Source organism: Alexandromys fortis, unplaced genomic scaffold (genome assembly GCF_014885135.2).
Source record: "Alexandromys fortis isolate MF-2015 unplaced genomic scaffold, M_Fortis_MF-2015_v1.1 scaffold_24, whole genome shotgun sequence".
Taxonomy (NCBI): Eukaryota; Metazoa; Chordata; class Mammalia; order Rodentia; family Cricetidae; genus Alexandromys; species Alexandromys fortis.
Genome location: NW_026067906.1, coordinates 2735730 through 2762389, shown reverse-complemented (window position 1 = coordinate 2762389; position 26660 = coordinate 2735730). Strand labels below are relative to the sequence as shown.

Genomic DNA, 26660 nt, shown 5'->3' with positions numbered 1-26660 from the left:
GTCACCCACTCTACAATGCTCGCAAGAGGGCCATAGCAAAATGATATGGATGAATATGAACGAAGAAGTCAAGGTTCAGCTGGAGGACATGGAGAAGTATCTTTGGAGGCTGCCAGAAAGGTAAACAAGAATAATAACATAGACCTTACTGTTGTTCGACCTAAATCCTCTGACTTCAGTAGCCCCTCATCCTCTTTAATACCCACTGCTGCTAGAGACACGTGGAAGGCCAAACTCGACATCTCCAGAACTCTCCCATTTGAGGCTTCTCTGGCATGAATTTGAGGTAAGAGTTAGGGGAAGTAAATATATTTTTTGCAATATGTAAAACTTACTATGTATCATTTTAATATACATTATTTTATTAGTAAAATTACAGAAGTCCTAATGTACTTCCATGGGCACAGCAAGAAAAAGCCACAGGAGAGAAAGACTATAAAAGGCAAACAAAAATATATAGTAATGAAAACGTAAATATTAAAATAAGATATTCTGACTGCATTGTAAAATGTATGATAAAGATGAAGAATATTTGGGAAAACATATAAAGAATAGAAAGTATAAGAATTTGGCACTGGAATTAGTCACTTTGGAGACTGAAATTGGTTAATAGTCCAAGGTCATTTGAAAGACATTTATTTGCAGTTAAAAACATATGTTCCCATAACGACATAGCTGAAAGTTGTGGACTAGGCTCCTCGGCTAAATATGAGTTCTCTTTAACAAACATATAGCTAAAGTAAGATTAGTTTGTATTTAGAATCAGCAGAAAATATTACGCTGGAACAAGAATTGATTGCAGGAGGATAGTATAACTGAGGAAAAAGTATGGCTCCCCTGAGAAAGGATTCTAAGCAACGTGAAGGAAGGTTTTGATGCTGATGTTGCTAGGTCTCACTTGACCTTTTTCTCTCAGTACAACCCTGTCCTTAGCATCCACTCCCTGAGTAGTTAAACACTGCCTGTAGGCTGAGGTTTCCAAGATTTCTAACTCTGGCTTTGACCTCTCTGTGTCTCCCAGGTAAACATACACAATGGGATCTTACACAATATTGACCTCAAATTTAGCATGTACCAAACAGAGCTCCTGATCTCCCTCACCCTTTACCCCCGTACTGGGGAGTCAGATCTCCCTTTCTATTTCTGTATACTTTTTCTTCTCAGGCTGTGAGTGGAGTCTTTTAGCAATCCTGCCAACCCTATTATGAACAGACTCCTGCTTCCCTGGCATCTGGGACGCCACCACTCTTTTTATTCATGGCTCTGCCGCTGCCTTCCGGGTCCACCTCAGCATCTCTTACTTAACTTATTAAACTTCATCTCTTTTCTCTTTTTCTTTCCTGGTTCTTTTCTTTTTCTCTTATTGAAAATAGATTTGTTTCAAACAATATATTCTGATTAGGGTTTCCCCTCCCAACTCCTCTGAGGTCCTCTCCACCTCCCGTCCCATCTGTGTCCACACTCTTTCTGCTTCTCTTTAGAAAGCAAACACGCACCTAAAAAATAATAGCAAAATAAGATAAAACAAGAAACAACCATAATAGGCTAAAACAAACAAATAGAACAAAAAGAGACAAAGAAAAAGCACACACATTAAAAACGAACAAACAAACAACACAGACAAATGCGGAGATACAGGAATCCCACAAAAACACAAAACTGGAAGCATAAAACATATGCAAATGACCTGTAAGGTAAAATTTAAAAATAAGTAAAAAGTCCTGAAATTCTGAGACCAAGAGCCTTCAAAGATGTCATTGAGTTCATTCTGTGTTGACCATCTATTGCTATGTGTGGGGCCTGCCCTTAAGAGTAGATTATATACCCAGTGAGACTCCACTGGAGAAAAATATTCTTTCATTTGCAAGTGACTATCCATTGGAAATAAATTCTGATTTAGGGACGGGGACTTGTGCCCCTTCACCTCTCAGCACTGGGACCCTATCTGGTGCAGAGCAATGCAAGTCCTGTGCACGCTGCCACAGTCTCTCTGAGCTCATATGTGCTTTGGTTGCACTGTGTTTAGAAGGCCTTCTTTCCTTGATTTCGTCCATCCCCTCTGGCTCTTGCATTCTTTCTCCCTCCCTGGGCCCTGCAGGGAGGGATCTGATGGAAATATCTCATCTACTGCAGAAGGAAGCATCTCCGATGATAGCTGAGCAAGACATTAATCTATGAGTATAGCAGAATGTCAGTGTCATTAAGAGTCATTTTCTTGTTAGTTCGTTTTTAACAGAAGAGTAGCATTTACTTTCTTTCTATATCTTCAGCCTATATAGCGTCTATCAGATTCTTGGCTACCTAAGCAGTGTCAGGTATGGGTTTCACCTCACGGAGTGGGTCTTAAATCCAATCAGATATTGGATAGACTCCCACAAGCTTTGCACAACTATTGCACAAGTGTATTTCACAGGCAGGACACCATTGTAGATCAAAGAGTGTGTAGCTGGCTCGGTGTTTATCTTTCTCCTTTGGTACTCTGAAAAATACCTCCACTACCATGGCCATGAGCCAGTAGGGATGAAGGCTCTACATAGGCACCAGCTTGACTTCTCTGCATTCAGTGAGTTGTACAGATGTTGTCTTCAGACATCAAGCCTTACTATCGGTGTGTGGAGAGCAACCCATAGCCTTGGCAATAGCCTGGGTTGTTTGGGGGTTAAGTGATTGATAAGAAATCTATAAGAACTCTGTAGCTTGGGGTCCCTTTGGTCAGGAACTCGCCCAGACATAATGTCTTTATTTCCTGATGGTTCACTGGGCATTGTTTATGGCTTGCCCTAATCTTTTATCGCAGGTATTTACATATGTAGATGGCTAATGGAGGAAGACAAGAAGGGAAATAATCTCACGCTTCATCTTCCCATCTCCAGACCTGCCTCTCTTCCAAAAGGAAACGACACAGTAAAGAGGATTTGAATCAGATTACCTTTATAGGTCCACGGTGGTCGATGCTCCCTCAAGGTAGCATGGGGAGTTAAGAATTCAAGCCGACCATTTGCCATTCCTTTTCGCTTATTTGAAACTGGGGTACAGTGTGTAGCCCTGAATAATCAGTTATGCTCAGCAGGCCTCCTCCTGATGCTGCTGAATGGTCCCTAAGGTCCTGCTGAGTGCCCAGTGCCAAGGTGCCCTTGACTATAACACTGCCAGCAGCTTTTCAATGCCACACACACAGAAGAAAGCAATCAAAGCAAATTGCATCCAGTGGTTCTCTATGGCACTTTGCCCAGGTGAGTGATAGATGCTTACTCCCTCCTTCTCTGTTTAGTGTGTGACATAATCTCAGCATCTAGAAATGGCAGAAAACAAGGGGGGAAAAAAAACCATGCCCCGGTTTGCACTGAGAGGGAGATGGGACATTGTGCAGTTCTATGCAGGATGCTCAGCCATTGGGGGAAGTAATTGGGCCTTGGCGTGTTTCTTCCTGGCACTACCTCAGCTTCTCTGCCAAAGGATTCTGAGGGAAGGTTTGTTGTTGCAGCCTCAGAACTGCATTTGAGGGCGACTCTTTGAACAGAGTGTACATAGGGACAAAGGGCAGGGATCGGGAGAAGTGCTATTGGTATGCGTATTCTGTCCCCGGGCCTCGGGCTGTGTCAGGGTTCTTTTATGGAAGTCTAATTTTTTTAAAAAAAAAAGTGATATTAGGAAATGTAAAGTGGAAAGTCTGACCCCCAGAAAAATATGATTTTCACTTGCAGATACTAGCGGGAAGCAGCCAGGGAGGCTGCGGGAGTCTCTTCTGTGCCATTGTTGGATAGGAAGGATTATTTCCAAATTAAGACTTAGACCAGTCTCAATAATCAGTCCTTAAGACCCAATTTGTGCCAAACATGACAATCAAAAACATTAGTGTACCCTGAGGAAGTGCTGTTGCCAGCACAAATGCAACGATGACTACAAATCAGAAAGAAATACGTGCACACGTCAAACAGTAACGCAGCCTTCTGAACCCTTATAACCTTCTCATCTTCCATTTTCAGCTCCCTGGAGGGTAAGCGGAGTGAAGAGGACCTTTCAGAACCAGAACTGGCTGGGAACGTCTGTCTGCCATTCATCATGACCTGGAGGAATGGAACAAAGGAGCACAGCTATTTCTGGGATGCTATTGTGTTTAGCTTATTTCTAAGACAGCCCTAATTAAAATAACAGTTTTGACTAGCCCCTCAGTGAATCTAATGGTTAAATGCCCATTGAAGCTATGCCACACAACCCCATTCTGTCTGAATCGCGGCCATGTGCTCACCGAGCTGCAAAGGACACATTCCATTTCATAGGCTCCCAATAAACAACATTCACAGCGCGTGCACACAAAACATCAAACACACAGGATACAGCAACATGAGACAACACCTGTGCATTCATCTATCATATACAAATGCATACAAATATATGTACTTTATATAAAAAAATATGTACCATACACACATTGTGTACACCTTGTATACCAAACACAGCATACACAGATTATATAGTACTTCAAACACATACCAAACAACATACACACGTATACACATGACACACAAATTTGCTCAACATACATAATCATATTACCCCAAGTATACTCCTAAATGAAAATATGGGTACATATATAATATTTACATAGGACACAAAATGTATACACAGTGTACACAGATACAACTTCACATCCCTTATTAGTGCATATTCCACAGTCACACCATACCCACAAGCATTAAGCACTACACAAAAATGCACTATGGATATATATATATACAAATTCACCTATAAACCACATGTAACATACCTCTGTGGACATGTAACATAACTCAGATAAATTCACATAGCACACAATAAAGATATGTACATATACAAGATGCATATATTCACCTCCAAAACACTTACAGTACATGCCATGTGTACATATGCACCATGCAATATTACACGTCACACTTATGTTCCCCTTCTTCTAACAAAAACTCTGGCATATGTTGCTTTCATCATCACTGGCACCCTATATCTTAAGAACAACTTAAGGGAAGAAATATTTTGGTTCCTGGCTTCAGAATTAGCAGTCCATGGGCACTGGGTGCTGGGGGTGGCAGAATGGAACCGTTTGCATCATGGCAGTTTGTTTAGAAGCCGGTTCAGCTCGAGTGTCATCAGATTGACTCTCGGAGCCTCATTTTCCGTTGTGAAAACGTACCAGCAACTAAGTGACCCACGTGTTGCCCTAGAGAAAGCAAGCAGAGAAAACCGAGCAAAACAGTTTGCCCCTGTGGCTATTAGGCCTTGCAGGTTAAATAGTTGACAGTGCAAAGACTTGACAGTCCTTAATAAACAATTGAGTTCTCGGACACTCATAGTATTCCCTGGTTTTTACAGTCCAGGATCCAAGACAAGCATTCTCAACCTTCCTAATGCTGTAATCCTTTAACACAGTTCCTCATATTATGCTGACCCCCAACTATAAAATTATTTTGACTGCTACCTCATAACTGTAATTTTGCTACTGTTATGAATCACAGTATAAATATGTGATATGCAACCACAGTGAAAGGATTGTTTGACAAACCACAGGTTGAGAACCGCTGAACTAAAATTATCTCCCCATCCTACAAGCTGAGTTATAAGAGACACCTGGAGGAGGCAAGGCATTATAGACAGCTAAGCTAGGCCCATATGCATACAGTTCCCTGAGGCCAACTTAAAATGTAAATGCAAGGCCACAAAATAATTAAGTAGTTTTTCTTAGTAGCATGATGAAGAAAAAGGAGGAATCTTGGATAAAATGGAAGGAAGACAGGAAAGGAAGGGTATTGTGGAATATGACTATAACTAGGCAAAGGTGTGCTACATTTGTTTATGCTGCAGAATATTGCTTTAATACTGTGTAAAGGTTGCTACATTTGTTTATGCTGCAGAATATTGCTTTAATACTATGTAAAGGTGTGCTACATTTGTTTATGCTGCATTTATTCATTTAATTATGTAAAGGAGCGTTACTTTTGTTTATGCTGCATTTGTTTAACTATGTAAAGAGGTGTTGTTGTTTCACCTTGCCTGCCAGAGGCACCTGATTGGCCTAATGAAAAGCTGAACAGCCAATAACTAGGCGGGAGAGGGATAGATGGGACCGGAGGGCAGAGAGAATAAATAGGAGGGGGAAAGAAGAGGGAGAGAAGAATGGGAAGAGAGAACAAGGGAGAAAGAGAAGAACTCACCTAGGGCCAGAAGCCAGGCAGTTGCCAACTAGACAGAAGACGCAGAGAAAGGAAGATATACAGAAGGAAAGAAAGGTAAAAGTTCCGGTGCAAAATACAGATGAAGAGAAGCAGGTTAAATTAGAAGAGCTAGCAAGAAAAGAGCCTATGCTAAGGGAGAGCATTAAAAACTTATAATAAGTCTCTGTGTCATGATTTGGGAGCTGGTTGGTGGCCCCAAAAGAAAAGGCCAGGTATAGAAGAGAAAGGGAGGTAACAGACAGGAAGGGAGAGAGTCAGAATTGTCAAGGATGTTGGGAAGTGATAGGTTCAGTGAATGCGGACAAGGCTAACTGGCCTTAAACTTAAGACACTGTGGTTCTTTCTCCTGTGTCTTTCATCTAGCCCAAAAAAACAAATCCTCGGAAAAATCATCTGCCCTCCAAAGAACAGAATTGTCTTTTGAAGAAAGATAATAGTTTTCAAAAGTCATCGTAGTATACCATCTCCTTTTCCTTCTTCTAATACAGCGGCTCTCTGCCTTTCTAATTTTGCAACCCTTTAATACAGTTCCTCGTGTTGTGATGACCCCCAGCCATAAAATTATTTCATTGCTACTTCATAACTGTAATTTCGCTACTGTTATGAATCATAATGTAAATAACTGTGTTTTCCAATGGTCTTATGCAACCCCTGCGCCAAGGTCATTCAGCCCCCACAGAGGTCACGACCCACAAGGTGGGAACCACTGCTTTAGTAGAAAGGGTTCCACAGTCCCATGGTATGGAAGCGCAAGCCTGGTGAGAGCTCAGAAAGGAGTTGAGAAGACTTCCAAAGAGACCATCTGAGCTGTGATGCTTTTACGTCTCAGAAGACTGGTCAGTCCGAAAGCAACCCACGCCCCTGTCCACACTGTCAGGTAAATAAGGTAAGTCCACATTCATCCACTGGAAAAAGACATTGCCTTTCCAGTAAACATTAAAGAATGCCACAGAAGGAGTATGATTTACACATGATTTAAATGCATGGTGGGAGAGGAAGAAATTAGACTCATCTACCGTCAAGGAACCAATGTCATTGGTCAGGAAGATTGTTAAAAGCCAGGCCGGTGAACTCACCAGTGGTAGTGATAAGAGTCACTGTTTGAGCGTCCATTGTTTGTTTTGATCTTAGGTTGCCTCTCCTATCCTTCCCCCTCTCGGCACAGTCTCTCCTTGGCAACACAAAGATTGAAATAAAACTACTCATTTCATGCGAGAGCAGTCCACTCCCCTCCCTCTGTCTTTCTTGGGAAATTAGTGGCTTGTGTTCCATTAGCTGGAGTGTTTCACCTTATCTCCTTCCTATAAGCAAAGGGGGAATTTCAATGCCATAATTAAGAATTATTCTGCCCAATTCATCCTAAATGGATTCTGCTCTCATTGGAGCCTTTATCTCTAGACCTCACTAGAGATAGCATTCAAGCTCACCTTCAGACACACAGTCGTCCTCTCTTCAATGCTGGAGACTTTGGAAATGCAATGTCAAGTGACGAGCTTTTGAAAACAGCTCCAGAAATGGCCTCCGTTGTGGCGAAATGGACTGCTTGCCATTCTGGAAGCCAGTCTCTGCCTTATTTTACAATTTACTTTACAGACAAGCCTGGGAAGTTTTCTAAACTGACATCACTTGTTCTTTGTTCTAGAGATTAGTTACTTTTTCTGATATTTATTTGAAACGCGAGTTCCAAAAACTTCTGTGTAACCAGCGGCAGGAAGCCTCCTGCAAAGGGAAAACTATGGCGGTGCACCCAAATTTCTGTGCACAGTGCACTCATAGAAACAAATTACAGAGCTGTTCTTTTAAGATATTGCAGTTTCTCTGGTTAAAATCTTCAAGACTGGCATTGGTCTTGATTGATTGGAGCCTACATGATTGGTATTGATTATACCAATATCGAGACATTTAGCATCTAGATAAATTTCCTGTTTTAAAAACAACTCTAGACCCAAAGAAGTCAATTTATTTTTTCTAAGAATCATATAGGTGGTAGCTAACCAAAATTAGGTCAAGCCATCTGAGTTCAACTAAAATACACTTTTCATTAACTTGTATGAGCATCCAAATGTGTGTGCAGTGTGAACTATGTCTTATTGAGACTTCCCTGCTCCAATAAGTGAAAGAGGTCTCTATACATCAATATTCCAGTTCAGTTAACACAACAGCACTCTAAGAATTCATTGACCACTATCATTTTTTGATAAACACCAATATCTCTTCTCAGACCATGGCATGGCCAAGCCCTGAACAATTTACCTAGGAGTAATATTAAGAAAATAAAATTTCCAAGACAAGCTGGGCGGTGGTGGCACACGCTTTTAATCCCAGCACTTGGGAGGCAGAGGCAGGCGGATCTCTGTGAGTTCGAGGCCAGCCTGGTCTACAAGAGCTAGTTCCAGGACAGGAACCAAAGCTACGGAGAAACCTTGTCTCGAAAAATCCAAAAAAAAATTTTTTTTCCAAGACACTCTGGATTCTATCACCAATTTTCCCTACTACTTCCAAGACTGTACAATCTCTTTCCATGAGCAAAACTGGGCTTCTGGGAGAGACAAGCATTTTAGACATGAACTAAATGACAGCTGAACTAGATGACAGCTGACATCTCTTTCAGAACCAAGTCCCTGTCCTCCTTTCCTCAGATCAAGAAATAAATTGAAGGGACGACCTCACTGAGCCTTCCAGGAACTTCACTTTCAGCAAGAGGGAAACACAGTGGGGTGCACCCACAAAGCATTTCTGACATGAAAATAGTGCATCCTAACTTCAAAACCTCCGATAAGCCTGTATCTTCTCCCGACAAGCTTCCAATGGATTTGAGACTTTCAGCCTCTAGAGGACCACTCATCTATGACAGTTGAGACACTGGCTTGACTAAGTACTTACTAAGCGTGTGAGTCAGAAGTGATGCCCTTGACCCCTAGATTTTACCCAGAACGAGGAGTGTGTCTGACCGTCCAGGGGAGAGCAGGACATAGACGGGGAAATGAATGAATAGAACTGGGGTAGCATTCCATTCTTGCTGTTTGCTCTTGACAAGCACCTTAGAGAGAAATAATCTCTCACTTTCTTCAAACCACGCATGGTGAATCCACGATTTTGGTTTTTTTTTGGGGGGGGGGTTGTTTGTTTTGTTGTTGTTTTTGTTTGTTCATTTTCAGTTTTGGGGGGCTTTTTTTTTTTGAGACAGAGTTTCTCTGTGTAACAACCTTAGCTGTCCTGGAACTAGCTCTTGTAGACCAGGCTGGCCTCGAACTCATCTGCCTCTGCCTCTGCCTCCTGAGTGTTGGAATTAAGAGCGTGTGCCATCACTTCCCGGCATGAACCCACGTTTTAAAATTTAGATGTTTTCCACAGTGGCACAGCCACCCGTGAGTGACGCAGGGTAGAAAAAGGAGGAACCCCCACAGGACATGTCAGCCCCAGATTCTACCCAGTATTCCTTAACTCAAAGAGTTCTGGAGCTCTTTTGACAGGAAATAGTTCAAACGTTTCATAATTCATCAGATTTGATACTAAAGCCATGTGTTTTAAACCCAACATATGCTATAAAATAATTAACAGTATAGTGAGTCCTCAGAATTAATAATATAGAGAACCGAATATTTTCAAAATTCCACTAAGTTGTCCCATACATCAGAAACACAGTGCTTTCAGTTAGAACACTGAGGTCTGTTGTAGAATATTAGCTTTAGATGTGCTACATTTATTTATGCTGTGGAATACTTGTTTAATGACACAAAGATGTGTTGCATTCTCTTATGTTGCATCTGTTTAACTGCATAAAGCTGTTTCACCTTGCCTGCCTAAAGCACCTGGTTGGTCTAATACAGAGCTGAATGGCCTATAGCGAGGCGGGAGAGGGAAATAAGTGGAACTGGCCGGCAGAGAGAATAAATAGGAGGAGAGTTCTAGAGAAGAGCGAGGAATGAGAAGAGGAGAGCGGACTCCAGGGACGAGCCACCCAGCCACATAGCCAGTCACAGAGGAAGAAGGAAAGAAAGATATATGCAATAAAGAAAGGTAAGAAGCTCAGAGACAAAATGTAGTTAAAGAGAAATGGGATAATTCAAGTTAGAAAAGCTGGCTGGAAACAAGCCGAGCTAAGGTCCAGGCATTCATAAGTAAGAATAAATCTCCATGTATTTATTTGTGAGCTGGGTGGCAGGCTCCCAAAGAGAAAACACAAACAAAGGAACAAACAAACAAACAACAAGAAAACCAACTATGGAAGTCACCAATAACAAAGGAATAAGCATTGGTTGTTATTTTCATCAGATTATCTTTAGAATATTCAAGTTGACAATCTGAATGAATTCTCAAGAATGCAAAGTCAGATACCTCCAACAGTATCCTAATAAATTTGACTTTCCTAGGCAGTTTTTATCATATCTTTCTTCAACACAGGCCCATATCCAAGTCCCTATGTGACTGTGTAAAGCCAAGATCTGGTATCCTACCAGCTTCCATTTTGAAACTACAGAATAAGTGACAATTTGGCCAAAACAATTACAGTGGATATTGCAGACTAACATGTTCAGTGACCAATGTAATCTCTTCCTATGATGCCTTCCAATAGAAAAAAAAGGCTGGAACATTAACTCTCACTTCCCCCGGAGGGTTCTGCATGGGATCAGGGCTCTTACAAGTCCTCTGAAATTCCCTAAGCAACTTGAGACTTCTGTCGTTCATCTTATACTTACATTCCCTAACCTGCGCCTAAGCATCCTGACTACGAAAGAAATACGTTAATCCTGATTTTCTTTTTTAAGACCAGGGACGTGTGGAAACTCATAGCATATAATCTTATAGCTGTCTTGTTTTCCTTGGCATTTTCTAACTTTATTTTATTGAAGGAGAAGGCAGACAGGCTGGGCCTTCAGCGCTATGAGTACTAATCTTGACAAGCTCAGTGGCTCCTCTCTTCTTCCAGGCTGACTCACGAGCCATCTGTGCAGATACATTGTCATTCCCACACTGCTCTCCGCGTGGCAGCCAGTGCTGGGGGACTGTACAGGACAACTGAGTTCCGAGACGGGTGCGTGACTGCACTGATGACCTTTCAGTGGCTAAAGTCGTGGGGACAAAGAAGCACAGCCATTAGAAAGCGTCTTCATCGAGGTATTGGTAAGCCGGCTTCACACAGATTTGGAGGTGTAAAACTGTCCCCCAATGAGCAGTAGCTCCTTGAAGCATCCGCTTAGAAATACAGTCGTGTGTGTGTGTGTGTGTGTGTGTGTGTGTGTGTGTGTGTGTGTGTGTGTTTGGGGGGGTGGGAGGTGGGTGCGTATGCACATACATATGAAAGACAACATCAAATATTCTCCAGGAGCTGTGCACCTTGTTCTTTGAAACGAGGTCTCTCACAGGAGTCTAAAACTTGTCAATCAAGCTAGACTGGCCAACCAGCAAGCCCAGAGATCTGCCTGTCTCCACCTTCCCAGTGCTAAGAGTACAGGCATGCACCATCAGGCCCAACTTTTACACCTGGTTTGTGGGGATTAGACTATGATGACACCCATGTTAGCACTAAGTCGTCTCCCCAGCTCTAGAGATACAGAATCTCACATACACACACATCATTTAGATGCTCTGAGTCAGAAACTTGGAGGAGCAGGCCCAGGAAGCTGCGCTGTAGCCAGGTCTCCTCCAGCTGACTCTGATGCAGGCTTCCATTTGAGACCCACTCAGGTAGGTCAGCTACCCTCAGCTGGCCCCAGGCGAGGCAGTTGGATGGAGTTTCAAAAGAGTCGTAGCAGGTTAGAAAAGAGAAGAGATCCTTGAAGGAAGGGGCCTTTCATTTCAAAATAGCCTGGCTTAGAAATAGAAAGGCTATAAATGTAACCACTCTCACACACACAGTGAAAAGAAGCTTTGGCAAAAAGAGCATCATGTCAAGACTCCAAATGGCTGGCCTTAAACCTTGCCGTTTTAACTTAGGATCAAACCATTTTTAGTGAGCTGGTTAGTTCTCCTGCACACGTGTTTCACTGCTGAAGATAAGAAATGGGGTCAAGTCTACTGAACACACCTGGATTCTGTTTTCCGCTAGTCCTGTGAAGACATTCACCATGGTACGTGATGGGCATCAGATTGCTTCCGGCCTTCTTTTTCCAGTATAAGAGTGAGGCAGGCACTTCCCAGCATTCTCTCAGAGCAAATTTCGGGGTATTCATGAACATTTTTCAAAATAAAATGTAAGATTACGCTATTGTAATACTGGAAGAAAGATAAGAGGAAAGAGTCCTCAAAATAAGTTTGACATTTGAACAACAGAAAATATTGTACAATTCCACGACTAAGCCAAAAGCACCAAATTGTATATTTTTCAAAGGCTCATCTTGTGGTATATTGATTATGTGTTATATCAAATCTTTTTTTTTTTTTTTTTTTTTTTTTTTACTAGAAGAGACTAGAGCTCCGGAGAACGAAATGCAAATGTGTTATCTGGACCAGTCTGCAACTCCAAGATGGAAACATCACTGCCAAGTCCCAGACTGTCAGCCTTCACAGCACCGTCTCTGCAAATGTTCCTGGTCCCACCTCACACCCGTGCCAAGTCATGAGTATAAAAATGTTTGCGGTATTAATAGTCTCTGGTATTTCCAGCGTGAATTCTAGAAAGGGATCCCCTGAACATTCCTAAACTGAACAACAGTAGGGACTGTCTGCATGCTGAATGCCAGCTAGGTCTTCGTAAGGAAGGTCTTTTCTCAAAGTTCTCTTGTCTAATTAGGGTCACATGCTCGATTACGGGACACAGGATCTATACATAGTGCTGCCTATGTATATAGTGTTGTAGGGCCCCTTCATGGAGGCAAAGGAATCATAAGTACCAAATGGAAGTTCAGAAAACTTATCAGTATATGCTTATTCAAAGATCCGATTTGAGAGTATGGATGGATATAGGCTTCTCTTAAGATGCAGTCAGACAAGCCAAAGTGTAGATACAGGTTTTTCGAGGAAGAGGCGCAGCTAGCTGTCTTAGTACCAGCTATATATGTGCTGCCTGGATGGGTTTACTCTGTGTTCTTTTCCTATAAATTGAATTTCTGATAAGATTCCCAGAGAATAGAATGTTGATAGAAGGGATGGAAGAAAGATCTCAAGATGTTAATTGTGCTCGAATCCTCGTCTCTCTGTTGGCAAGAGGCATCAGCCTGACTCCTGTGTGAGGGGCCCCTTCCCCTCTCACTGTTCCAGAACGTCCCCTGTCTCCCTAGTCAGCCTCGGGATGAAATTACTATGTCTTCATTCCCTTCTATCTCTCTGTTCTGTTTTCCACTTATGATTACACACAATTTTTTTCTCCACTTCTCATCCACATAATGTTATTCTACTACCACCGCATTTTCAAATCAGCTAGATGCCCTATTCTTAATAATAATTTAATTGATGGGGACAATTACAGTCTGTTGCAAAATGAGTGTGAAATTCAGACAGTCCTATAGTTTACAGTAGCTCTCTCTGATCACAGTGACCCAAGATAGTTTTAAAGTATTTTTTTATTTTTTAAAGATAAATTTATTTATTTTTGAGATTGACTTATTTATTATTTATTTATGTATATAGGTGTCAAGATTCATTTATTTATTTTTGAGATTTATTTATATGTTATTTATTTATGTATATAGGTGTCTGTGTGTATATTGGCACAGCAGAAGAGGGCATTGGATCCCATGGAACTACAGTTGTAGGCAGTTGTGAGCCACCCTGTGGGTTCAGGAAATTCAACTGAGGACCTGTGGAGCCAGTGCTCTTAACTGCTGACCCATCTCTCCAGCCCTTAAAGTGTATATGTGTGTGTGTATTAAAGAATCTCTTTTATTAAAAAAGATAGAGTCAAAGGGAAGGTAAAATTTATTAAACACAAGACATGTCTTTGGAATTATGGATTTTTTTTTAATTTAAGTATTTGAGACAGGGACTTGTGATGTAGACAAGACTGATGGAGATCAGGATCCTCCTGCCTCAGTTTCCCAAATTCTTATATTTCAGAAATAAGTCAGTAATGCTGGGTGACAAGATGTCTAAATGGTATGGAGAAGGTAAGAGGAAATAGCTCCTTCTATTCGAGGACTTCCACCAACTCAGAGGGAGCATGAGTAATCAATCCATCTCCACCTCCGGCCGTGCACATCCACAAACTAGCAAGAGAAAAATATTTCACATAAAGAAAGAAGCATCCAGGTTGCATCGTGTGACCTGCGTACACTAAAACCTAAAGGAGACCTTTAGGAATGCTGCGATAACAATTTCAGAAGCAAAAAGCCACCAGTCCATTATCACCAATAAAACTTCTTTTTCGGGCAGCGCAGAGTTCCATACTAACCAATAGAAACTAACAAACTGAGACTCTGGAGCCTTTACATGCGAGTTCCCGACAACCCACATTTAAGTTTCCCACACGATGAAGGAAAAAAAAGGGGGGGTTATTTCTATGCCCCCCCTGAAGTTCAACAGGAAGCGCTAAAGAAAAATCTGTTCTTAGAAGGGTGTCAACCAGAAGCTAAAGGATTTCCATTAGCATACAGCAAATAGGACTGCTCCCCGAAGACTTTTAACCTAATTAGTCAGACAAAAACATCTTTCAGATGCTTCTCTGCGCGCGCGCCTGTGTTTGGAGATGATTAAAGAAAGAAAAGAAAAGGTACCGCTGAGCACATTTCTTCACTGCTATCTATGGAACACAGCCCGCGCCACTTGAGGCAGAAAGGAGGCTGACAAAAGCAAACGTGCTAGTCATTTAGGAGGAGAGCGTGGCTGCGGTGAAAATAAGAGTTCCCAGCAAGTCAGAAAGGGCCAGGCAGTTCTCGCTTCAAACAGCAAAACCTCGCCGCTCCGCGGCTAACCCATGATACAGTGAGCCTCGGTGTAGGCACAGGAAGGAATGAGGCTAGTTTCACCAAATGGGATTTTGAATGATAACAAGCAGATCCTGGATCCTAGTCAGCCGGTCACGTGGAAAAGAGAAGCATGGATGTAGAAGGGCTCTGAGCTGCCAGTCTGAACTGCCTGCTAAGCCTAATTCAGCATCTCATCGTGGATGTTGGTCTCAGAATTCGGGCTTATGTTTTTCTTTTTGTTACACCATGTAAACTGCACACACACACAAAAGTGCATATGAGTTTTAAAATGTCTATTTAAATGAATAGTCCAAACCAGGCTAAGAAGTAGAACATTTTAGCCCGGAAGCCTCCTATGCATCCCTTCCAGCGTCCTAACTTGACTTGGCCATGTTCTCGCTCTTCTTTGTAGAGTTACTAGTTTAGTTATATGTGCGTTCCTAAGCAATCTTCTGCTCTTACTTGTTTGGGGGTTTCTTAAGAACAGTCACACAGTGCAGGCGTTCTTGTGAGTCACGATCCCTCTGTGTCACGGAGCAGGTGGGACAAGACCCAGTGACGATGCCTATGGCTGTCACAAATTCACCTACATTGCTCATCAATGTTCCACCTCATTTTCCCACTGCACGTAGATGGAGTTCATATGCAAACATCACTTTAGGTTTTATCCTGGAACAGAGGGGTGGAGGGAGAGAGAGAGAGAGAGAGAGAGAGAGAGAGAGAGAGAGAGAGAGAGAGAGAGAATACAACTTCAAGTTTCCTCAGTAATGCCATTTCCTTTGCTATGTACGTTTATGTATCCTAAAACTAGCTAATCTCCCGTGTCATGCTTACCACTACAATGTTTCTTCCTAATTTTTAAATGAGGTTTCCCATATCTTCTTGTGTCTCCTGGCCTCTAATATTTCTTAATGTAATCATCTGTAGCTCTCTGGCTAGGGTTTTGCGGACCCTGCTCCTATGAGCCATTTGGCTGGTCGATTTGGACTTACTTCACTGCAGTGATGATTAAACAATATCCGTTCTGCTTCCGTTCTTATCGGTCGTTGACACTGCTGCGAAGGCTGGGAAGCTTCTCCAATAAATCTACAGTTTAATGTCATAAAGAAACATTTTTAAATCCCAGCTCTATCTACTCCTTCAATATATTATGATGAATTTGCACCAGAATAAAAGATAAAAGAAGCTCTTCCTCTCTCCCTCCCTTCCTCCCTCCCTCCCTCCCTCTCTCTCTCTCTCTCTCTCTCTCTCTCTCTCTCTCTCTCTCTCTCTCTCACACACACACACACACACACACACACACGGAGGGAGAGAGAGAGAGAAAGAGAGAGAGAGAGAGAGAGAGAGAGAGAGAGAGAGAGAGAGAGAGAGAGCCTGGTCAGCACAGAAATTCGAGACCTAAGCTCCATCAGTGCTGGCATTATGGTTCCATAACTTACTGAATTGCTTTCTAGTCTCGGAGCATAGTTACAGACTTTGATATTGAGGCTAACACTAGGATTCTCTCTTCTCCTAGCTGAAAGCAGTGTAGGACTGCAGAGGAAGAGAGATGGAAGTTGTTACTAAGTTTCTCAAGCAGTGATTCTTTAGCTATTTACCAAACACAGCCCAAGGTCCAAACACAGCCCAAGGTCAAGGGCGAGCTTCCCTGTCACCACCCAAGAGCCCTTTCTGAAAGGGTCTCTAGTCTGCAGGACTGTGGCCTGCTCTGAGAAGCCCTGGGTGTGTCCAGCAGACAGCGTCCCTAGTCTTGCCACAGATCTTTTTTTTTTTTTAAATATAATTTTTTTATTGAAAAAAAAAGATTTCCGCCTCCTCCCTGCCTCCCATTTTCCTCCCCGTCTCCCTTTTCCCCCCTCCTCCCTCTCCTCTCCCCCTCCCCCCCACTCCTCTCCCCCTCCCTCTCCAGTCTGAGGGGCAGTCAGGGTTCCCTGCCCTGTGGAAAGTCCAAAGTCCTCCCCGCTCCATCTTGGTCTAGGAAGGTGGACATCCAAACTGGCTAGGCTCCCACAAAGCCAGAACATGAAGTAGGATCAAAACCCAGTGGCATTGTCCTTGGCTTCTCAGCAGCCCTCATTGTCCGCCATATTCAGAGAGTCCGGTTTTATCCCATGGTTTTTCAGTCGTAGTCCAGCTGGCCTTGGTGAGCTCACAATAGATCAGCCCCACTGTCTCCGTGGGTGGGTGCACCCCTCGTGGTCCTGACTTCTTTGCTCATATTTTCCCTCCTTCTGCTCCTCCTTGGGACATTGGGAGCTCAGTCCAGTGCTCCAGTGTGGGTCTCTGTCTCTATCTCCATCCATCTCCAGATGAAGGTTCTATGGTGATATGCAAGATATTAATCAGTATGGCTATAGGATAGGGTCATTTCAGGTTCTCTGTCCTCAGCTGCCCCAGGAACTAACTGGGGACATCGCCCTGGGCACCTGGGAGCACCAAATCTCTTGCCAACCCTAAGATGGCTCCCTTAATTAAGATGTGTGCTTCCCTGCTCCCCTATCCGACCTTCCTTTATCCCAAACATCCCGTTTCCCAAGTTCCCCCCAACCTCCCCTTCTCACTTTTCTCTCCCCATCTCCCCTTACCTCCCTCCCCCCCCCCCCCAAGATCCCATTTTTTGCCCGGCAATCTTGTCTACTTCCCATAATCAGGAGGATAGCTATATGTTTTTCTTTGGGATCACCTTCTTATTTAGCTTCTTTAGGAGATCAAATTATAGACTCACTGACCTTTATTTATCTCTAGAAACCAATTATGAGTGAGTACATCCCAAGTTCATCTTTTTGGGTCTGGGTTACCTCACTCAGGATAGTGTGTTCTATTTCCATCCATTTGCATGCAAAATTCGAGAAGTCATTGTTTTTTACCGCTGAGTAGTATTCTAATGTGTATATATTCCACACTTTCTTCATCCATTCTTCCATTGAAGGACATCTAGGTTGTTTCCAGGTTCTGGCTATTACAAATAATGCTGCTATGAACATAGTTGAACAAATGCCCCTGTCATATGATCGGGCCTCTCTTGGGTATATTCCCAAGAGTGGCATTGCTGGGTCCAGGGGTAGGTTGATCCCGAATTTCCTGAGAAACCGCCACACTGCTTTCCAAAGTGGTTGCACAAGTTTGCATTCCCACCAGCAATGGATGAGGGTACCCCTTTCTCCACAACCTCTCCAGCAAAGGATATCATTGGTGTTTTTGATTTTAGCCATTCTGACAGGTGTAAGATGATATCTCAAAGTTGTTTTGATTTGCATTTCCCTGATCGCTAAGGAGGTTGAGCATATCCTTAAGTGTCTTTTAGCCATTTGAATTTCATCTGTTGAGAATTCTCTGTTCAGGTCAGTGCCCCATTTTTTAATTGGATTAATTAGCATTTTAACGTCTAGTTTCTTGAGTTCTTTATATATTTTGGAGATCAGACCTTTGTCTGTTGCGGGGGTGGTGAAGATCTTCTCCCAGTCAGTGGGTTGCCTTTTTGTCTTAGTGACAGTTGCCACAGATCTTTTAAGCCTCTCCGGTCACTTGGCTTGTTGCTGTAATCTGCTTGTGTCTGCTATCTTCCCATTACAAATTAAGAGGAAAATCAAGTGTTGGGAAATAGTGTTATATAAAGGTCAATAGACTGCATACATTTGCTAAATATAAACAAATAAAAATGTAATGTCTACTTCTCTCTCAAATCCACAAATCAACTTCCACTGAGTTTTTTTTCACTTTTATGAAAAAAGTATCTCTATGACTTAGCCTCCTCCTCCTCCTCCTCCTCCTCCTCCTCCTCCTCCTCCTCCTTCTTCCTCTCTCTCTCTCTCTCTCTCTCTCTCTCTCTCTCTCTCTCCAAAACACCCATTAGGGGAATTGAATTGCCTGGATATATGAACCCATTTGCATTTTCTCCAAGGTGTCTGTGTGGGTATGAGTTCCTAAATGGGTAGCTGTATCTATATTCCTAACAGACAGCTGTGACCAGAAGAAACATTTTCAGTCACATAGCCCAGTGTATTACTGTGTTCTCTTTGCCTTCATAGCTGACTCATATTTTTTTTTTTTTGATTTTTCGAGACAGGGTTTCTCCGTAGCTTTTGGTTCCTGTCCTGGAACTAGCTCTTGTAGACCAGGCTGGCCTCGAACTCACAGAGATCCGCCTGCCTCTGCCTCCCGAGTGCTGGGATTAAAGGCGTGCACTACCACCGCCCGGCTCTGACTTATATTTTTACCGGATATCAAGTGAAATAGCATACCCCTAGCCCGAAGCTGATATTTGTTGGACTAATACATAAATTAGCAGCCTCTAATTTATCCCATTTTGAAGATTTCGTTTGAACAGGAGAGCGTATCTGTGTTTTTTAAAAATAAACATCGTACAAAATTTCTAATGCTGATAAGCTGAAACTTCGTAACAGAGAAAAAAAGCGTGGGTGAAATAGGTATAAAATGAGTGGTTTGTTTTCCTGGTTTTTTAGTAATTGCTGTGGCCCTGTACAAACAGTGTCAGCGTAATTTATTCTCTATTATCCTTACACTGGTGGACAAATCAGCTCTGACGATTTTCCCACGGAAGACGGTAATTTATTCAGGCTTACTTGATTTGGGAGAAGTGATCTCCAGTATCCCCTAAAGTTGTAATCATTTCTGTCATTCCCTGTAATGGCCCCTTGGGAGGACTCTGTGACTCTCACACCGTGAATTTGTATTCCTTACTAAATTATCTTATCCTTGTATGTTCAGCCTTCCCATCTAAATTGCCCTTATTCTTAGAATCTGGTGGTGGGTCCTGTGCTTTCTCACTGTGGCACAGAACCCAGCAAAGACGTGAGCTCCATGTAACCTGGATTTGTGGGCACTGTGGGCATTCATTCACACAATCATTGATGGGTATTTGTGCCGGAAAGATCGTTAGCAAAGAATGAGGGGGTTTGAGCCATGTCCAACATCTCACTTTCGTCTTAGATATCTTGGGCTATTTGTTAGCATTTTTTTAAATGTAACTTTGACTGAATTTGTGCTTTGGCAATTGTGGTCATGTCTATAATGCGATATATAAAAAGTCTACTCTTAGACACACTTGTTCGGGGATATTTGAACAAGCTGTGTAAAGGCATATCTCTCTTTTACCTCACTTGCTTAAAGCACCTGATTGGTTTAATACAGAGCTTGAATGGCCAATAGCTGGGCAGGAGAGGACAGGCGGGACTGCTGGTCGTAGATAGGAACTCTGGGAAGAATAGAGGCGGGGTTTTACCAGCAAGATGCGGAGGGAGGTAGACAGACATTCTGGAGGAGAGATAATGAACCACGTGGCAGAATGTAGACTAATATGAAAGGGTTAATTTAAGTTAGATGTGTTAGCTGTGAACAAGCCTATGCTAAGGCCAAGCACTCATAATTAATAAAAAAGACTCTGTTTCATTATTTGGGAGCTGGCAATCCCAAAGAGAAATTCTGCTACACACTCTCTCTTATCCCACCCCCCCAAACCTGTCAACATCTCCATCCTACAAGCCCTTTCCCACTCTGTGCCTTTTTGGTTTGTGTCCTGATCAGACTTCTTAATCCATTCTTTACTTAATTCTATAATAATAATAATAATAAAATTCTACATCTACATTTTGATCCATGTATAAAGAAAAGGATTTTCTGAGCCACCTCTGCTATTTTGTTTTGGTTTGCTTTGCTGTTTTGTGAGTCTGGGGATCAAATCCAAGGCCTCATACATAGTAGATGAGCACTCTACTGAGCTCCAACCCTCACCCCAAAGTTTGAAAAACAAACTTCACCATGAATATCCACTGCTTACCGAATCTTTGGTGAACCAAATGACATAAAGGAGATTGCTAGTTCAATGTTCTCAATACTGGACACAGTGGTCTGCATTTAATATTAATAAAATACTCACAGTTCTGTTTGTTTTATATCTTTGACATTTAGTTTTGAACTTAGATCAATGGGCCAGCTCCTCCAGCTCCCAACAGTACTACCTACTCTGTCTTCTCCCCAGTCAGATCACACAGGACATGGGCAAGGACACAGACATCCTCACTCAAGACCAGACATCAGACCAGAGCTGGGTTCCTAGCAGCAAGGGTGTCTTTGTGTGGCTAAGTGGAGAGCTACCCAGAAAAAATAGAAACAGACACCTCAGAAGCTAGACCGTTGGATGTAGAGGTGTCCTCGAGGAAAAAAAGGGTAAAATAGCAAAGCTCACCTCCTCCTGCATCACTGTTACCTCTGATGACAACGTTTGGTGACATGAAGTGGGCTTTTCATGTCACCTGAAATAAACATTTTTTCACTAGCGAAAGTTTTATTTGGCAATATTCTCCAATTTCTCATGACATTAACTCAAACAAGGAACACTGGTGAGGTGAGGCAGAGATATTCTGGTTATAATCTAAACACTTACGAATTGATTTTGTGAGGCTGGAGAGATGGCTCAGAGGTTAAGAGCATTGCCTGTTCTTCCAAAGGTCCTGAGTTCAATTCCCAGCAACCACATGGTGGCTCACAACCATCTGTAATGGGGTCTGGTGCCCTCTTCTGGCCTGCAGACATACACACAGACAGAATATTGTATACATAATAAATAAATAAATATTAAAAAAGGGATAGTGGTGGCACACGCCTTTTATCGCAGCACTTGGGAGGCTGAGGCGGGCAGATCTCTGTGAGTTTGAGGCCAGCCTGGTCTACAAGAGCTAGTTCCAGGACAGCCAGAGCTACACAAAGAGAAACCCTGTCTCAAAAATAAATAAATAAACCAAAATAAAATGAAAACAAACCAATAATTAGTCCCAAATCTCAAAGGGGGGGAAAGGCTTTTCTTAATCTTGATATTAAATCAGTGACGTGGTGAAGGAGGGAAGGTTTCAGTCACTCGCGTTGTGTCAGAGAGGAAGGAAGGAAGGCAAGGTAAACGGACGACACCAGAAAACAAAGGAAAGCCTCCATGTTTCCCTGCTCCAGAGAAGCAGAAACACTGAGAGATGGAAGCTGAGGCCCAGCTCCTTCCAGCTGCTTTGTCAACGTGCTGGGGTTTGAAGTCGGTGCTGCGAGCTCTCTGCATACTGATGAGAGAAGCATTAAATATAGAAAATTCCCACTTCCGTAGAGGACATGAATAAAGCAACCGGGAGGCAACTGGTAGACTATTAGGCAGTGTTGGGTCTGGCAGGAACTTCCTCCTTCCATCTCCTTCATGTTCCCCATCTCATTTCCTAATCAGGTTTGGCTTCCCTGAGATCTGAAGTGGTTTCTTTCTGTTTCCTGAGGCAGTGTAAACCGGGGAGATGGTTTAGCACGTCTTCTGGCCGGGGGGGGGCTTACAGTTTAAACAAGGACCAGGAGTAAGGCAAAGGCTCCCACCTCCTCAAACAGTCCAGAGCTCCTGAAATGAGCATTGTGCAGCATGAAAGACCAAATGAATCTAGCCCCCAAACATCACCCACCCCGTCCCCCACAACTCCAACTACATGGAGAAGAAAAAAGGAAGGATGCTGAGCTCTGAATTAGTGAGTTGCTCGATGTGTGGTTCTCATGACACGTTTGGAGCAGGTGAACCTCGGATACACGAAATCCTGAAGAAGAAGAAGAAAAAAAGAGAGAGAGAGAACAAACCAAAGAAATGAAGAGGACATTCCATCTATTCGTGGTGCTCAGAAAGCCTCATTAGAGCTATTGAAGGGGCACAGGATGACCAGACAGCCAGGGACTAGACAGGAGGCCCCCAGCCTTGCCGCTAACACGAAGCACCCACCTGTCCCATATACACGGGTGCTGCAGCCGGCACAGCCCAGTTTCTTTATTTGTTTTCCCAGTGGGCTAGTCATTGTCCTTCGGCCTCTGCCTCTTCCCAATACACCTTAGGGAACCTTACTGTGTCTGGTTAAACCTGCTTTATTTCCTGTCTGGACAAAGGCAGTACAACCCAGTTCATTTCTACCACAACCACTAATGGTTTCCTTCCTTCTAGCTGCGTCCTTCGTTTCTTCCTGAACTAAAGGAAAATAAACATAGTGGTGGTGTCCCGTTATCAGACCCTGGGGACAGAAGACAAAATAAGATGAAAATTTTATTCTTAAGAAGCTTTGATCGATGAGAAGGAAAACAGAAAATTACCTGAAATCCCCATGGCGATCAACAAAAGGAAGGCAAAAGAATCTTATTTCAAGATGCAAACAGGAAGGAGCATCGCCTGTCTTTGCAAATGCTACCTTGATGCTTTTATACTCTGAAAATCCATACCATTCAAAAATACAGCTCTGGATGGCAACGCAGATGAAGAGGATGGCGAGACACTTGTCCTTCTCTGGTGGCCTGTGACACCTAAGATGCTTACCAGGGAGTCGTCTCTAACTCATTAGAATATATTCATATACAACAACAAATGAGGTTGGGGGCGTTGGTAGTGAAATCAGCTGCGACCTCACAAGCCTAGCATAGCAAGCATAACGATAGTCTGAAATCTAAGTTGTCATTGGTTGACGGGGAAGCTCAGCCAATCACATTTGGCTAGGGTGTGGCCGCCTGGGGCCAGGGGAGAAAAACCTGGGAATTCAGGTGCGGTCTCTCTCTTCTCGCGGTGTTTTGGACGTCGGAACTTTTACCCCGGTCGTGTGAGTTTTCCCCGTTTCCAATTATTAAATTATATTTGTTGTATTGAGCTGGTCTGGTTAATTTTAGCTTACCGGTCGACTACACCCATCAACTGGTTTGGGGGTCTGGTTTGCTCACTTTGAACCAGAACTCTGCTCCCTTTGAGACCTGCTGATGGTACCACATAGGGATGACGCCACACTGTCAGGGAGATCTCTGGATTTCGGATCTCATCTGCCAGGGGTACTTGAATTATTTCAGGGCGTACAAATTATATTCATGCGTACCAAAACGGTTGGAAGAGAACTCAGCTGATCAAGTCACCTCCCCGAAGCTGCAGGAGCCGAAAACTTGTTATAATCATTGGTTGAAGCAGAGCTGAGACACTTCTTAACATGCACCTCAGTAATCCTGAGTCCAGGAAGGTGTCAAGGGGACAAACATTGTATCATCCGTGGAAGTCAGCTTATGCCACCGTGATAGAATTCCTGAAGCAACAAGGTTAAAAGAAGAAAGGCGTATTTTGACTCAAGTGTCAGTCAAAGCCCATGGTTGTTTAGCCTGTAACTTTGGGCCTGTATGGTCTAGCAGACCACGGTATGACCTTATGGTATAGACATTCAGTCCATGACTGAGTGGCTAAGAAGAAGGGGGGAAAGGAGAAGAAGAGGAAGAGAAAGAGAAGAAGGGAGGGAGAAAAGGAGAGAAGAGGGTATAAATATGACCTTCAACAGTTCATGCCTCCCATGAACTAACCTCCTAACTCCCCCCCCCCTCCTTAAGGTCCCAGCACTGCCCAGTATGGTACTTTGTACCTTTGGGAGATACTCACAATCAAACCCATAGCACATGGCTGACCATTCCATCTTGGCACAGGGAAGCCTAAGGCCACATAATATGAGAATTTTCACAAAGGAACCCAGTGAAATCTTGCAACTCTAGTTAACACTTCTTCCACTGCACTTAATATGACCTTGTACCTTCATCCATCTCAGCATAAAAGGCTTGATCAATAGTACATAAATCATAGGAATTGGAGCAAGAAATACAGATGCAATACTACAGGTTGGCAGAAGAATGGCAAATGATACAAAGACTAGAATTTTATAAGTTTAAAGAAAGTGATATTGAAAAGCTTAGCACTCTCTCTCTCTCTCTCTCTCTCTCTCACACACACACACACACACACAACTGGAACTGACAGAGATGGATTAATTATAATAAGTCAAACAATATATCATCAAGGATGCTTAATGTAATAAGCAGAATAAAAAATCAAATGTGCAAAAATTTTTTTAAGGACAGGTGGTAGGTGGCGCATGTAATCCCAGCACTTGGTAGGCAGAGGCAGTTGGATCTCTGTGAGTTCAAGGCCAGCCTTGTATACAGAATTAGTTCCAGGATAGGCACCAAAGCTACAGAGAAACCCTGTCTTGACAAACCAAAAATAAATAAATAAATAAATAAATAAATAAATATAAAAACAGTTTTATTTAGGCCTTTAAGAACTGACAACTTTGTTAGCACCAAAATAATTCTTGCTACCAAAAAACTATAAAAGTCTCAATTGAATTTAAGTAATACTATTGAATAATTTTATTGGGAAAATTAAGCTTCCCCCCCTCAAAAAAAAATGATGATCAGAACTTATTTAACATACTGAATTCTAAGACATTCATCCATATTTATGTAAGAATAAACACAGTATCAATGTAAGGCTTGTTTGAAGACACTGTCTCCTGCACCCTAAATGACCCAGCTGCCCACGTGGCAGATTTGCTGACATATCACTGGGAAGACCCTGATCGCTCTACAGTAAGCTAACCCAGTGGTTCTCAACCTTCCTAAGGCTGTGACCCTTTAGTACAGTTCTTTGTGTTGTGGTGAATCCCAACTATTTTCATTGTTACTTCATAACTGTAATTTTGCTACCCTTATGAATTGTAATGTAAATGTCTGATATGCAGGATATCTGATATGGGACCCCGAAGGGGTCACGGCCCACAGGTTGAAAACCTTTGAGCTTGGGACTCTTCAGTAGGAAATGATTCATTCCTAACTTTACAGTTAGCAAAAGTTCAAGGGCAAGCTTCGAACCCTTCCTTTGTATTTGCAAGCTGTGTGATTCAGAATCGTTTCTGTCAGGGCTTCTTTGCAATGTCGATGGAAATGTTCAAACCAGAGGGGGTCCTCATACCACGAAGAGGAGAAGAGGACGTGGACATGCCCCCCCCCCCAGTAACCAAGAAGCTATTTCGATAGCTGTGGGCCAAGGGAAAAATCAGTTTTCTTCAGTGGGGCATCTTGTTATCAACTGCACTCCAGGTCAGCTTATGACCAGGAAGAGCTGACTGACACAAAATGAGCTCCTTGTTTGCGGTGGGCTTTTTGTTTCACTTTGTTTTGTTTGGGCTTTTTTTTTTCTTTTGTCTCATTGGTTCTTTGTTTGGATAGGGGAAGAGAGAGAACACGAGGTTGGGTGGGTAGGGAAGTTTGGAGGATGTGGGAGGAGTTGAGGGAGGAGAAAAACAAGATGAAAATGTATGATGTGAAAAAAATGTACAGTAAATAAAAAAAATAGCATCCCCCCACTGCAAAAAAAAAAAAAAGGAAGGAAGGAAGAAAGAAATGGTAAAGGCAGTCACACAATTGCCAAGAGACGGTAATAAAGCAGCAGTCCAGGGAGCCTCAAGAGTGTGCACACTTCACCGTGTACACACGCATAAAGAAGTAGGTTCCCATCACTTCCCCTCTGCCAGAGAGCAAGGGGAAGCATGTGCCGCCTGACACCTGCTGGGAAAGGAGGAACTGAAAGCGGATAAGGGGGGGGTAAGAGGATATGAGAGGGTGACATAGATTAACCGCACCCCACCCCGCCGTGTTCCCATTTCACCCAGGGCCGGCCTTCCTCTCACGTGGAAATGAGGGAGAAAAGTCTCTGTGCGTCCAACAGAGACAGACGTGCATTGCTTTTGACTGGGAAGCCTGGAAAAGCGGCCCACTGCAGATAGTGAAGACG

At 42.9% G+C, this 26660-nt stretch overlaps 1 long non-coding RNA gene across 3 annotated transcripts; it reads right to left on the bottom strand.

The window, feature by feature from the left end:
* Window positions 1-2: 2 nt before the first annotated feature.
* On the bottom strand, window positions 3-24127 carry LOC126497461 (uncharacterized). Of its 3 annotated transcripts, XR_007590627.1 has the most exons (6): window positions 23929-24127; window positions 16042-16135; window positions 15512-15718; window positions 12235-12422; window positions 3862-4067; window positions 3-109 (listed from the first exon to the last, which is right to left on the bottom strand). It is a non-coding gene; the product is annotated as an uncharacterized lncRNA (long non-coding RNA). The 3 variants fall into 3 exon arrangements; XR_007590624.1 differs by lacking the exon at window positions 3-109 and having other exon boundaries at window positions 119-4067; XR_007590625.1 differs by lacking the exons at window positions 3-109; window positions 23929-24127 and adding an exon at window positions 21453-21670 and having other exon boundaries at window positions 119-4067.
* Window positions 24128-26660: the final 2533 nt, after the last annotated feature.